Raw genomic sequence first — 15,642 nt, 5'->3', positions numbered from 1 at the left:
TTCTGCTCAGATACAGAAATACAAATACAGAAATATTTTAAGTCAGCAGAGTTCTCTCATCCAAAAGAAGAGAAGCCCACAGCAGAAAGTTTGGGGTGAGGCAGATAACTGCATTTAAGGCTGTAGCTTCAGGGACACATCCCACATTATAGTTGGACCCACCAGCCTCAGAGTCACGTTTGGTGGGGATGTGGGAGAGGGCTTTCTTGGTGGCTGCTCCCAGACTTCGGAACTCCTCTCCTAGAGAGTAGGCTATCCCTGTCACAATCCAGTTTACGGGCAGTTGAAGTCTTGGTGGAGGACGTCGGGACCGGGGGCAAGACGGTGGAGTGGGAGCAGGAACCAGAGTCTGGAAGCCAAGGGTCTGAGGATCAGGAAGCAAGGAGTCAAGAAGCCAAACACAGCAAGGCAAGAAGTGTGTTGCTGTGACAAAGAGCCAAAGGGAAATGCTGACCTTATATCCCTTCCCGGCTCTTGCCACCAGGTACTGTGAGTTATCAATCGGCCTCACCTGTGTGGCTGCGCCTTGCCTCTTCAAAACAAATTTAGGAAAGCCCTAGTCCTGTGAAGCCCTATCAGTCACAAGGCCTGGCTCCTGCACACACTCCTGACAGTCTCCTTCCTTGTCCTCCCACCAGCAGGTAAAGACTGTTTTGCTCCAACAGGCTTTTGGGAATGGCCTGTTTCTAATAGGGCTGTGCTGTTTTTTACCACCTGCATTTTAAATGTTGGAAGGTTCAGGACAGATAAAAGAAAACACTTCCTCTTGCACTGCGTAGTTAAACTATGGAACTCACTTTGAGAGGAGGCAGTGATGGCCACCAACTTGGATGGCTTTAAAAAGAGGACCGGACAAATTCATTGATGGCTACTAGCCATGATGAACCACCCTGAGATCTCTGGGTATAGGGCGGTATATAAATTCAATAAATAATAATAAATGGTGGTGGTGGCTATGCTCTGCCTCCACAGTCAGAAGCAGTAGTGCTTCTGAATACTAGTTGCTGGAAACTACAGTAGAGGTGGGACACGGGTGGCGCTGTGGGTTAAACCAAAGAGCCTAGGACTTGCCGATCAGAAGGTCAGCAGTTTGAATCCCCGCTATGGGGTGGGCTCCCATGCTCGGTCCCTGCTCCTGTCAACCTAGCAGTTTGAAAGCAGGTCAAAGTGCAAGTAGATAAATAGGTACCACTCTGGCGGGAAGGCAAACAGCATTTCTGTGTACAGCTCTGGTTTGCCAGAAGTGGCTTAGTCATGCTGGTCACGTGACCCGGAAGCTGTATGCCAGCTCCCTCAGCCAATAATGTGAGCTGAGCGCTGCAACCCCAGAGTCGGTCACAACAGGACCTAATGGTCAGGGGTCCCTTTACCTTTACTGTACAGTAGTGGTGCTCACGTTCTGCTCAGGTCCTGCTTGAGAGTTAACCACAAGCATCTAGTTGTCCACTGTGAGTACAGGTTACTGAACTAAATAGGTCATTGGCCTGATCCAGCAGGCTCTTCCTATGTCCCTATGCTCTGATGGCTTTTCTTTCCTTATTATGCCTGTCTTCTACCAGTTTGTAAATTCATTGGGGGGGGGACACATTTCTGCATGAAGCCTTGCTTGCTCATTTAATGCAGGCTTCTACAAACATTATGGGAAAAATCTAAAGTGCAATTAAATACATGTTTTTACATGCCTTCTCTTGAGGCATAGTAACCTGCTCTGATTAATGTCTTCCTTTCTCCCTGGGATGCCATTTACCACCCAAGAACAATGAAATGACAGATGATACCATGAGAGGCCATCTACCATTCCACCGAGTATCAACACAAACTGTTCACCTGTCCTCATTAGAAATGCAAATGAGTCTTATTTTTCCACACCTGGCTGTCACACTTTTTACCATCATAATATACTTTAATTTACTTGTTTTATTATTCCAGAAGCAATAGAAGAGGCAAGAATAAGGTGCATAGAATGAAACTGTTCTACACAATGAGCTGCATTGGTCCATTATGATGGGTGGGATACAAAAGTATTTGCGGGGTTATATATTTGCTGTGGGTTGACAAATCTGTCAGTTTTAGAGTTGTTTTCAGATTCGGTTCAGTTCAGTCTCTGCATCAGTCTTGTGAAAGAAGTGAGCAATAGTTAATCAACGCTCTTCACCAGTCTGGAAACAAAAAATTACAAAATGAAAGTGTGTGTGTCTTGCAGAGGGAGATTTTCTGAGCATCAGAGACCTTGTAAAGAGGCCTTTGAACAACTCTCAGCACCCTTGACAAACTACACAAACAGGCAGTGTCCCAGGTGTGGCTGCTTAAATGGGCTAGGGGGCTGGCACAGCCCAAGTCCCAGCCTGCAACCCCATTCACCAAAGCAGGGTGCAGGCTAGGATCCAGGTCCTGATAGCTGTTGGGGCCCCAGTGGATCCTCTGCTGTCCTGCAGTGCAATGCCACACCAAGAGGGGTGAGCAGACTTGACAAACTGCAGCTCTCAGGATTCTTTGGGGGAAGTCATGATTGTTTAACATGGTATTTGTGGCGTTCATACGAAGCCCCTGGTTGTCTCATGGACTATTGACTCGTACACCACTAATCCGCTGCTACCAACCAGGTTCTCCCCCGTAAATCACTTAGCCTCAGTCAGGTTCTCAAGTTAACAATGAAGATTGTAGTTTATTACAAACACACATAAACTTTAAATGCATTTGAAATGCTGTTACCCTTTACCCTCTGAGTCTTATTTTATTCTGTCTCTAACTCTTCTACCTCCCCTCACACAAGAGCCAACTGCACCTATTTCCCTATTTCCTTCTGTCTGCCAACTGCTTTCTCAACTGCCTTTTCCCAACCAACTAAACCTCAGGCTAAGCTGTTTTATAAACAGGTAGGCTCCACCTCTGGCTTTTCTATTGGTCTACCTATTAACTCTTTCTCTCCCCCTGTACAGACATTTTCAAAAGAACGGGCAATCCCCACAGTATGATACAGTTTTAAATGTGTAATACAGATGGGCCCTTGGGGAGGGTATGTATGAAGGCCAGAGTCTGAGGCACCTCATAGAGAGGCCTGGAGGGATGGATTTGGCCCCTTGATCTGAGGTTTCCTATCCCTTGGTTCACATGCAGATGCCAGAGCAGAGTTCTTCTCTGTTGCTGTAGGACAGGACCGCTACTAATGGGTGGTAGTGGAAGAAACCTCCTAATGTTGGGAGGTGTTCAGCCATGAGACAGAAAAGTCTCTGGAGCTCAGGGGCTCTCAGTAGCTGTAGGTGTTTAATCTGAGACTGAACAGCCCTCAGTCTTGGCCCACACAGTTAGATAGGCACAGGAGGGGACCACCCTTGCTTAGTTCCTCTCCCCCTTGTCCCAGAACTGTTGTTCAGTGACATGCAGTCATATTATTCTGGTCAGGTTTTAGGCAAGATGAATTGGGCTCTCTGTTGGCACACATTGCCACAGGGTCTATTTCCCCTCACAGCTGGGTGAATCCTGGTAGACTCAAGCTGATTATGCATGGCAACTGCCCATCTCCAGGCCTCTGAGAATCCATTGCTAATTGGCCACACTTAAGCAGTTTATAACTGGAGTGTGTTTTCATACATGGAGGCATGTGCACACACACAATATTATATTGGCCTTTCTGCCTTGTAGCGACATATCTGTCTTAAGATTATTACTTTGTTGAGCAAAGCCATAAATATCCTTCCTTGGTTTGGGCAAACGCATGCCAGGTGATTAATGAAGAGCACAGCATGGGTTCAGAAAGCGTACAATGGCAAATGCCTGAGAACAAAATGGAACTTTCCATGCTGAAACAATCCAAAAGCCCTTTCCCTGGAATCAAACCAGCGCTTAGAAAATGCCCCATTGCTTAGTGGTGTTACACCAAACCTTGGTTTATCATGACGGTAGTTGTTTGGCCATGGGATGATGGGCATTGTAGTCTAACCATGGCTTATCATTAGATAAAAGACAATGCAAAACCTCAGAGCAGAAGTTCACACCTCCTCCTTCTCCTTGCCCTCTTCCCCCACTGCCTCCTCCTCACCCACCTCCTTCTTCCTTGCTTCTTCCTTGCCCGCATTGCCCCCAGCAGCGGAGCAAGCTGATTGGGCACCTGGGGCTGCGTGTGTGCCCTGTGCCTGGGGCCAGCTGCCTGTGGGGCAGAGCCAGCCAGGGGCGGACATTCTGCGGGGCCTCCAAGGAGCTTGCCTGCCTCCTCCCACTCAGCTGCCCTACAGCTGGGGAGGAGGCAATGGATGGACCGTTTGGGGCAGCGCAGAGCCTGTGGGCACCCAAGCCACCGTGTCACTCCCAGGAGAGACATGTGGCTCGGGTGTGCTGCAGGCCCCGCCATAGCTGTCAACTTTCCCCCTTTTTTAAGGGAAATTCCCTTATTCCATATAGGATTCCTCACAAGAAAAGGGAAAAGTTGACAGCTATGGGCCCCGTGGTGAGTGCCGCCTGGCATTTTGTCACCCCCCTCAGTGGTGACACCCGGGGCGGTCCCCCTCCACCGCACCCCCTTCCTCTGCCCCTGATTGTCTCCACCCTGTTCCACTAAAATGGCTCCAGTGTGGGCACTCCCTACCTTTTGGGGGTCCAGCAAAACACACTCTAGGTTTGAGAATAGTTATGGGAATCTTTGTGTTTTTTGTTTTTGTTTTTAACAAAAAAAGACAATACTAATGACTGTGGGAGATTTTGCAAGAGAGACCTCATTTTTCACGAGTGTGAAAGCTACAACCAGACTCACCCTTCTGTTCAGCAATTGTTCCCAACCCTAGTCTGAACCACGTGTGTACTTTATTCATTTACACTCAACAGGCGTCCTGTGGTATTAGATGGGAAGCAAAATTGTGTTTATCTCAAATAACCACACTGTGTGTAATTAGTTCTTTAGTTTCAGCAGAATAATAAACTCTGCTGGTTAATGGCATGCCATCTTTTCTTGCTCCAGAATTTACATCCCAGAGAAAGAATAAAAAGCTAAAGGGACGTTTTGCACCCTACCTACCACACAGTGCGGTTTCTGGAAGTGTCTACTTTTGTGGGTAGCTAGCCAGTCACTATGCACTTTCAGATTTGTCAATCCAGAGACTCTAAAAAGACAATGAAACTATATGAAGCAAAAAAGTAACGGGCAAAATATGCTATTTGGTCCTATGCCCATAATGGAGACAAGGGAGCAAACCTCTGGAAGAAATCAGGGCCAGATATTTATAAATACAAAATATGCAGTAGGATAGAAAAGTAATTACCGTATTTTTCCATGTATAAAATGCCCCCGTGTATAAGACACCCCCTGCTTTTGGGGACCACAAATTAGGAAAATGGGGGGAGATGGCCCAGAGTTGTTGAGCTTTTTTGGGGGGATTGCCAAAGTTGTTGAGCTTTCAGGAACGTCCCCAAAATCACTCACCCGACTCTGCCAATCGTGCGCTTAACAGAAGAGAACAATCGTCTGCCCCCTTGAAGGCAGCAACCACCAATCACACGCATAATTGCTGCAGTGGCAGCAAATCCACAGCAGCCCTTGGCGCAACCACTTATCAGTCACCCAACTGCTGCTCAAACAGCCAATCCTAAACAGCCCTTGCAGCAGCCACCAATGACCCACCCAGTCGCCACTGACAAGCTCCTGCTCGCAGCTGCAACCAATCATCCGTCCCCCATATGCACTATCCGTGTATAAGACCCGTTCTTAACCTGAAATTGTTCTTAACCTGAGGTACCACTTTAGCTAATGGGGCCTCCAGCTGCCACACAATTTCTGTTCTCATCTTGAAGCAAAGTTCTTAGCCTGAGGTACAATTTCTAGGTTAGTGGAGTCTGTAACCTGAAGCGTCTGTAACCTGAAGCGTCTGTAACCCAAGGCACCACTGTACACAGAAAAGTACGGTACTTCACCCTGCTGCAGAGATTTTGAGAAGATATCACCCTTGCAGAGCATTTGCATGCAGAAGGCCCCGGTTTGATTCCCAACATCTCCAGGTAGGACAAGGAGAAAAACCCACCGGAAACCTTCAGGAGCTGCTGCCGGTCAGTGTATGATACTGCAGGGGCTGGCATGTCTCATATGCCAAATAGGAAGTGCCACCTTAGCCTAGTGCTGCTGCCGGTGGCAGTATACACCAGCATCAGCACCACTTTGGGGCAGGATCTGGCCTGATTTGGGCAAAACCTTCCCTAAATCACATGAGATCTTGTGTGTTCCACAGGATCTCACATGATTTCAGATGCGCTTTCCACCAAAATTGGTGCTGATACTGATGCAGCTTCTGCACCCATGGCAGAGGGGGTGGGGCAGGGAGGGCCCCATAGGCCTGTCACCTCAGGGGCTTCTGCTGCATGAGGCAGCTGCTGGCTAAACCAGTGGTATGCCTCAGTATGTGGCAGTTTCCTATAACCGTCGCCCTTCCTCCTCATTGCTGAACCCTCCAAGGTGCTGAGGGGTTCAGTTTTTAAAAAAAAGATATTTATTAAAAGTTTTTAAGATATAACAAGAAAAAAGAAAAATAAACATACAAAATAAAAAACAGTTAAAAACACATATTAATTTTCAATAACATAACTTCCATACACTTATTTCCTCGGACCTCCTCATACCTCCCTTCTTTGTATTCCAGTTTGATTTGTTAGTTCAGCAAATCCTTACCATTAAACTTTTACCCATTTGTGAAACCTCTTTTTTTCATATCTCTTAAAGCATTACAGCTGGAAACCGCTTAGTTTCTATCCAACATCCTTCTAACATTCATTAATTTTACAATGTTTCTGTAAGTAGTCTTTGAATTTCTTCCAGTCTTCTTTCACCGACTCTTCTCCCTGGTCTCGGATTCTGCCAGTCATTTCTGCCAATTCCATGTAGTCAATCACCTTCATCTGCCATTCTTCCAGAGTGGGTAGATCTTGTGTCTTCCAATACTTTGCAATAAGTATTTTTGCTGCTGTTGTTGCATACATAAAAAAAGTTCTGTCCTTTGGCACCAATTGGCCAACAATGCCCAGGAGAAAGGCCTCTGGTTTCTTCAGGAAGGTATATTTAAATACCTTTTTCAGTTCATTATATATCATTTCCCAGAAAGCCTTAATCTTTGGGCACGTCCACCAAAGGTGAAAGAATGTACCTTTCGTTTCTTTACATTTCCAACATTTGTTATCGGGCAAATGATAGATTTTTGCGAGCTTGACTGGGGTCATGTACCACCTGTATATCACTGAGGGGTTCAGTTTTTGAGGTCAGTGAGACTTCCAGTGCCCAAGGATGCTACTACCCATTTCTGAAAGCTGCAGACAGCCTCCTTTCTTTACTATGGCAATTTATGGATGAGGAAGCTGTATACCTCCAGATGCTGTTGAATTTCACCTCTCATCAGGCCTAACTAACAGCCAGTCGCCATGGATGATGGAAGTTGTAGTTCAGGGACCTCTGGAGGGCCACAGCTTCCCCGCTTCTAGTTGAGAGAATTCACTGATGTGTCCAAATATTCCCTTCCCGTAAACCTGCACCGTGCATTTCTGTAGCCAACAGTGGATACCACATTGTTAGAATTCCTGCTCTGTGATTGCAGTCATGGGATTGTTGTCTTTCACATAACGGTATATGTTTTGACTCCACAGAGTGGGAAGTGAGGGAGGCAGGACGTTTGTGTTACTGTGTTCCGTGAAGTGGGACTATTGTCCTTTGTTCTTTCTCTTTGCTGTCTGATGCTAGAGAGAGAGGGAGCCATGTTGCAGTGCTCCGTGTGTGTTTATATGTAAATAAAGTAGATTAGCCAAAATGCTGAGTTGCTGAGGTCTGTTATGCAAGCTGCAAAGACTCTGCAGATCCATAAGTGTGCCGATGTCTGTTGGCATCGGTTGCTGTGATGTTCGGGCTGAAGAAAGCTTTTGAAGCTCCCGAACGATCAACCAGGAGGGAGAGAACATGCCAGTCGGGCATGTGTCTCTGCCAGGGTCCTACTCAAGAGTAGGACGAGCTCCTGACATACATGTCCAGTTACCTAGGCCTTTGGAGCCATAGCACCAACTCCCCAAGACTTGGAGGAGGGATATTGGGTGTCAAAAGTCCCAAGGGCCAGATAGAGAGGCATGGGAAGCCATATTCAGCCCTGGGTCTGAGGTTCACCATTTGCATTACAGCAAATTCTCCTATAGAATGGGGAACAAGACTCTTGCAACATGAAATAACATTCATTGCGGGTAGACCTCATATTAATTTTCATGGCTTTTTTTCTTTTCAAATAGCATTTCTCTCCCCCTTCCCCTACTTTGAATCACTCATCCTTGGAAAGATATACTAAATATCAGCAATCATTGAGCTGAATTCACTCAACAGAGTGTGTGAGAAAGTGCATAACCCCCAATTGTTGTCTCCCTATCATAACCTTTAATTTTCTTTTCGTAACAAAATATTTCCTAATATTATACATTTTCACCTGAGTTGTTTGTCAAGGAAATTTTGCTTCCCCCCACTCAGGTCTGTTTCAATGTAAATAGTGCTTGATGGTTTTGAATATTAGGATTCCTCATTATTTATTTTTCTCTTTATTTGATTCTCCTCATGAATCGCTTCCCATAAAATATATTCAAGTCATTCCACAGTAAAAACAGGAAATGTGAATACAATTAAAAACAATCCCTTATGTGTGTGTTTTTTAAAAAACAACAATTAAACATAATTTCATATGTAAATTCGATACAAAATCCAATACATTCAGTATAGTGGTTAAAGTATTGGGTTGGGGCTATTTGCCGGGTTGATTTCTATTGTGGACATGGGACAAACGTTGACAATTTATGCTCTTGCTTCTGTTGGAATTCTCCAACATCCCTAAGCTAGCTAGACCAGAACCTTTTTGGATTCAATGATGTTTTTCTTTTACTATCAGGGAGTTATTTTAAATGGAGAAACCACACACAAATTTCACCCATCATCACCGTTGCCATCTGCAGTGGCCGTGGTCAATTCTACGGTCTCAAGCAGGCATAGGCAAACTCAGACCTCCAGATGTTTTGGGACTACAATTCCCATCAACCCTGAGCACTGGTCCTGCTAGCTAGGGATGATGGGAGTTGTAGTCCCAAAACATCTGGAGGGCTGCGTTTGCCTATGCCTGGTCTCAATATTCCATCATCTCCCTGTGTTCACACATGTATTCCAAAGCTAATAACACCCACCCACCCCAGCAGAGGGCACAGAAATATGCCCAATAGCTATGCAAAAACTGTGAGACAGTTCTCTACCCCTACGATGCGGGAACCATATCTGGAAAGGAATGCCTCGCCTTATACTTTCGAATTTAAACAAATACTTTAAACATCTCCAGAAGTGTTTGCAATTGAACACCCTTTCATCTTTTAAACCTTTCATTCTCTTCCTCTCCCCCACAAAAATTCAGCGTCAAATTATAAATTCAAATTTTCCTCTCAAGTTATTCCTTTCAGCTGCCACTGCGTGGGACCCTTGCCAAAAGCAATAAAACCTAATTGCATGTTCCATTGGAAATCTTGTTCCTGTTCCCTGATTGGAGGGCCAACGTAAAGAACCAGTTGAAAACAGAACTGAGCAGGCTCAGGCTGGATTTTGTTGCTGCCACAATGCAATTCCTAAAATCAGAGGTCATGAGCCTAGTTCTGCTGGCCAGGCACTCCCTGCAAGAGATTCCATTCCGTTCCATGGCATCAGGCTGATTTAAAGTTGGAGAGAGCCTAAAACCCCCCTTTTGTGGGTTTTCTTGCTTTTTTAAATGACTTCAGCTGAGAACATTAATGCTGGTTGAATGTAGCTTTTTCTAAAAGAGCGATTTTGCAAATGTAAATTTATTTCAGCATTTCCAATGCCAGACACTCCTCTTATCGGTATGTTACAGTCCCAAGCATAAATATTAGAAAGCAAACCCTTAGAGAGATCCTGTGTATACATGAGCTAAGCACTCCAGCCACCGACTAATCCGGGCAAGGAATTTCAAAACATGGATTATTCTTGTATTAATTAGGTGAGATAACCAGAGACTAGGAAACACAGATAGAGGGGTGGAGAGACCATCCTCCTCACCGCTGTTCTGAATTAGGAGAGCTTCTCTTCACATGTCGATTCTGAGTTGTCAGCAATGAAGAAACCATTCTAAGAGCAGACACACAAAAACACCATTTGGGTGCATTTTCAAGCTAGTAGCACACCCAAGAGTCAAAAGCTAGCATTAGGTAACCAGGCATTCTGAGGTCCAGATATTTCTGGTGTGAGAGAGACTTACAGGAGGGTTGCACATTGGTAAAGCAAAACAGTGCATCCTTAACTTGTGTGTGTGTGCTTCTATAAATGTATGTGGTGTGTCTGTCTATCTGTCTGTCTATACATGCCAGCAGAAAAACTTCTTTCCATCATGGGTGTGGGCTGAGTGTCTTGCAACAATTCAGCCCCATCGCCTTGCCCCGGGGGAACCTCAGTGGAAGCTGTTGCCTGGCAACTGCCAATAAGGGAAGACTTGCCTCCTTCATGGGCTCAGTGAGTTCCAGCTGTTCAGGGATGGGGGAGAAATTTGACTTTGTTCCTCACTCACACTTCCTGAAACGATACGTGAACTGAAGTGCAACCATCCTTACAAACTTGCACCTCTCAAATTTGCGGCGCAGTTCTCCAAGTCATGTGTACGAAAATGCATATATATTAAATGACACTGTGTGTGAAAATGAATGTGTTTATAAATAGGCACATACCCAAATGCATACACAAAACACAGCACGTTTTCTCTTGGAAAGTGGCACAGAAAACTTTTAAAATAAATTGTGGCACTGTTTCTGGGCTGCTAACCTGTGGACCACAGGATGTTGGATTTCATCTCCCAACAACCAGAGGCAGCATGGACATGTTGGGATACTGCCAGGGAGATAAAGTCCACCATGGCCCCAAGCCATTTGCCATCGATCCATCGATCTCCCGTAGGCACGCAGTATCATCGATTAGTGACATGAGTTTCTAGAAAATATCTTGCCACATTCCAGAGCTCATGCACACTCTTATCAGCAGATAAAGCACAGCCAAAAGTTGCACTCAGGAGAGCATTATTTACAAGCTTTATTCAGCATTGATCAGAACAGAGAAAGACATGACTGCCTGCCTGTTTCAGTGTCTCCGACAGAGAGAGAAAACGAAAGCAATAGGAAACATAAACATCCTGTGAACAGGAAATACGCAGGCTGTGACACAAACATCCTGCTCCCTTTTAAGGTGGAACGGAAATATCCTAACAGGACAATGATCAGGGATGATGGGAGTTGTAGTCCAACAACATCTAGAAAGCACCACATTGGCTGCACTTGTCTTAGAGCAGGCATAGGCAAACTCAGCCCTCCAGATGCTTTGGGACTACAATTCCCATCATCCCTGACCACTGGTCCTGTTAGCTAGGGATCATGGGAGTTATAGTCCCAAAACACCTGGAGGGCTGAGTTTGCCTATGCCTGTCTTAGAGCTTAGAAGCAGGCAGGGTGACAGCTACATACAAGGACCACAAACCACAGTTTATCTGATTTGGATATAAAAATGAATGGTGGTTATTTTGATCTAAGAAATGGTGGAATGGAGAAGAGATAAAAGTATGGGGTGGGGGAAGCATGCTAGGCCAAGATGCAGCCTCAATGACCAAGCCATGGTTTTGCTCGCTATCAAAAAAAAGGCTAAATTCTTACTACAATCCAGCCAACATTTTGTGCCCCTGCCAGATGTTGGATGGACTATGCCTCTCATAATCCCACCTAGAGTCTGACACCAACACCACCTGGAGGGCCACTGCTTAGCCATCCCTGGCTACAGTTTCTATAACCTTGGTCTGGCTGGTATTTTAGGGTGAAAGAACTTTACAGTATAGTGGTGCTTCCATTAACACAAGAGGCTGGGAAACTGTAAAACCATCAGCTATTATCCTATCAATGTCAATTATTACCCTTCTAAAGCACCTAATAAGAGTGGAGGAGCTATGAATTCTTTGTGTCAAATAAGCGTTCTCTTTACATTTAATCAGTCGGTTATGTTAATTAAATATGAATTGATTGTAACTGGCATTAACTGAGATTGATATTGCACCCATGCAATTAGCTCAGAATAACACAGCCAATAAATGTGAAATCTTATTAATATAATAACCTTGCAAGGAACATTTAGAAGATTTCCCCTTCCCCTCCCACTTTGTAGTTGAGTAAACTTGTCCATTGCGAGTTACATATCAATTAACACCTATTTAAGAAGATTGTTATTTTTGCTAACTGCTCTCACCCTTTGGCATTTCTTCCTGAATTAAAATTCCTCAGTTTTCTGTTGTATGGTCTGTCTGTCCGTCACCGCCGCCGCCCCCCCCCCCACATTTGAAATTTAGTTCTGTATATATCAATCTTATATATCATATTTTGCTCTCTCACTTCCTTCAGATCTCCATGTAGTTTCTGAGGGTGCTGAGAGTTGTTAGGAGACCCCCTATTCACCTCACAGAACCACAGTGGTTTCACAGGCAATTCCTCTTTCCAGAGAACTCTGGGAACTGTACCTCTGTGAAGAGAATAGGGGTTTCCTAACTCTCAGCACCTGTAGCAAGCTATAGTTTCCAGAATTCTTTTTGGGGAAGCTATGGCTGATTAAAGAGTTGCGATACTGCTTTAAATATATAGTGCAGATGGGGCTTGACCTGAGGGGAAGGAAGAATAGAAAAGAACATCCTGGCTGGAACACTGAACAGGAGCATCAAACACTGCAATTTTTTGTTACACTTGTAAGGATGCTATTTTGGACAAGTTGACTGCATTCTCCATTGCGAAGAGTGTGCGTGAACATTGACTTGGCAGCTTCTGGGACTCCATATTGAAGCCCCCAGCTGAAAGCTCTTAGCGGTTGTTGACAATTTTTGCTCTAAAATTTGTGGGTGGGTTCCCTCCCTTTTCTTTCTGCCAGTTTTAATCTAGTGTGAAACATTGGCAGGACACCTATTCCATATGGCACCAGCGCATTAGGGAAGATATGCTTGCCTGTCTCCTGGAAGAGAAAATTAGTTTGGCTCTGGACTAGAAACTCATCAATTCTGTTGGAATTAGAAATGTCAATATTAGCTCTGTTTGCTCAAAAACACAAAAACCAAGGGGGGAAGTGATTTGCTGGCTTCTTGGAGGAACTACTCTGATGGGATCTAAAATGGCAAGATCTGTCAAGCAGTTGCTGTCTGGTGCACATAACCGCAGGACACATTTTATCCTTCAGAATCTAATGACTTGTACCAAAGGCAAATCTTGACCACTCAGCCTTAGACAGCCAAGTCAGAATTGGAGCGTTTGCTTTGCAAAAGCTGTTGACTCCCAAGTATGCCAAGAAAAGAGAAACAGGTTGTTATAATCTGCTACTGGTATCAGACTAGAGATATGCATTCATTTGCAATATGAATAAAGCAAATGAAAGTGGTTTCCCATTCCTCCAGGGGTTCATCTCATGCAAAGGGGAGGAAGATGGCCCATTGCAGGAGACAGGACGGCAATGCAGGTGGGGTGCCCCTAGGGAGCAGGAAGATCACCTGTTGCAGGAGATGAATCCCTGAAGGACTGTGACATACAGAAGCATGACTGTCAGAAGTCATGCTGTGCCACTGGAGCTGCAAAATCGATTCCATGCTATCACCTCGGACACAGATTCTGGGCCAGAGGAATAAGGGCAGCAGTAGCAGACCTCAGAATATACCAAGGTGGGTGTGGAAGGTACAGTGTACAGAACAATTTCTGGCACTCCCCAGAGGAGGAAGAGACATGTGGTAGTGATCAGTGCCGGATTTACGTACAGTGGTGCCTTGGTTTGCAACCGTTTTGGATTACAACCATTTTGGATTACAACCACGTCAAACCCTAAAGTGTGTCCCTTTTTTTGGATTACAACCCATTTTTTGGATTACGGTCATACTTCTGGTTACATCTGCTTCATGTTACATTCTTTCAGGTTACATCCCGCGGCTACCCGGAAGTACCGGAAAGGGTTACTTTCTGGTTTCGCCACTCACACATGCCCAGATGCGCAAAATGACATCACGTGCATGCGCAGAAGTGGCGAAATGTGACCCGTGCATGTGCAGACGTGGGTTGCATTCCTTTCAGGTTGCGAACGGGCCTCTAGAATGGATCCCATTCACAACCAGAGGTACCACTGTACAACCATTTTTTTATTTTTGGGGAGGCCCCATTGGCGAAAGCGCGCCTTGGGTTGCAACCTGTTTACAACTGCACCTACAGAATGGATTATGATTGTAAACCAAGGTATCACTGTATAAGCTAAACAAGCTATAGCTTAGGGCTCCACTCTCTTGGGGGGGGGCAAAAAAATGAAGGAAAAGAAGCTGGATGTACATTTCCAAAATATAAGATAAAAAACAAATCAAATAAAACCTACATACAGCTACAGTGTTTTGTGTTGTGTAGGCTCCTAAGTAATGGGCCCCGCCTGCTAGCCTGCTCCCTAAAATATCACTGGTTTATGAATATAAAAAATCATTTTAAGTTAGAGCGTAATAATTATTTCACTATTAATATACTTCTTCTTAATTGTATTTCACTATTAATATACTACTTCTTAATTGTATTTCAGTTCAACATTAACTTTGATAGAATACAAATTTTGTTATGTGCAAATGGCTTTAGATACCTATTAGGTCCATAAATTACCATATAGCATATGTTCAACACAAAAAACAGTGACAATTTGTTGTTGACAAAGGACAGCTGGACATATAAAGGGCCCCATTACCTTCAGTAGCTTAGGGCCTCATCAAACCTAAATCCAGCCCTGGTAGTGATAGGTCCCTAATGAAGGGTACAAAGGCAGCAGTGTGCAGAGGTAACAAGATGTCCTTGGAGTAGGGTTGCCACTTTTGTTCTGGGAAAATATAGGACAGGAGGCGGGATTTGGGGGGTGTGAATTTTTTCCCCACCAGGTGCTGAAATGACTTTCAAGCAATCCATTACAATCTATTGCTGCCCAACAGGACAGCCCCTCTGTTGATGGTCTTGGCCCAGGAAGAGAGAGGCTGCATAGCTCACCTGGTAGACCATGAGACTCTAAATCTCAGGGTTGTGGGTTCGAGCCAGCATTGGGTGAAAGATTCCTGCATTGCATGGGCTTGACTAGGTGACAGTCGCCATCCCTTCCAGCTCTATGCTTTTATGACTTCTATTACCCTGTAATTTCCCCATAGCTGTTCTGGCATATAATTCTTTCCTGCCTTTTACATGGATGGAAAATGAGGACATCAAAGTGCACATAGGCATAAAGAGTGGTGACCTGTAGGATTATGTCTGCTGTTGTGTCACACCACACCCAGTTGTGTGAATGAAATGTAGCATGACATGGCAGCATGTCTATTATTAAAATAAATAAATCACAGTTCCATATTGCAGAATGCAATGCAGTGCACAAGAAATGCTAGAAACTGGGACAAAAGTGCTAGCTATATAACCAGGAAAACTAAAATAATGCAATATTCTCCACATCAGAATGCTCACATAGTCTCATTTATTTTATTTAGCTCATACTTGATGGCTTTGCTGTCAAGTTTAGCATCTCCTCTTTTGATTGTCTATGTGTTCTTTTCCTTCTCCCTCTCATCTATTTATGCTATGATTATA

General features: G+C 44.6%; 1 long non-coding RNA gene across 1 annotated transcript in view; it reads right to left on the bottom strand.

Moving 5' to 3' along the window:
• LOC308591351 overlaps positions 1-14,800 on the bottom strand; it is a 539,976-nt gene extending 525,176 nt beyond the window's left edge. The window contains exon 1 of the long non-coding RNA XR_014010128.1: positions 14,663-14,800. This is a non-coding gene — a long non-coding RNA (uncharacterized lncRNA). The remainder of the gene's footprint in view (positions 1-14,662) is intronic.
• Positions 14,801-15,642: the final 842 nt, after the last annotated feature.

This window comes from Podarcis bocagei (genome assembly GCF_964188305.1).
Source record: "Podarcis bocagei genome assembly, chromosome: 7".
Lineage (NCBI taxonomy): Eukaryota > Metazoa > Chordata > Lepidosauria > Squamata > Lacertidae > Podarcis > Podarcis bocagei.
This window is presented reverse-complemented; position numbering and strand designations above follow the sequence as displayed.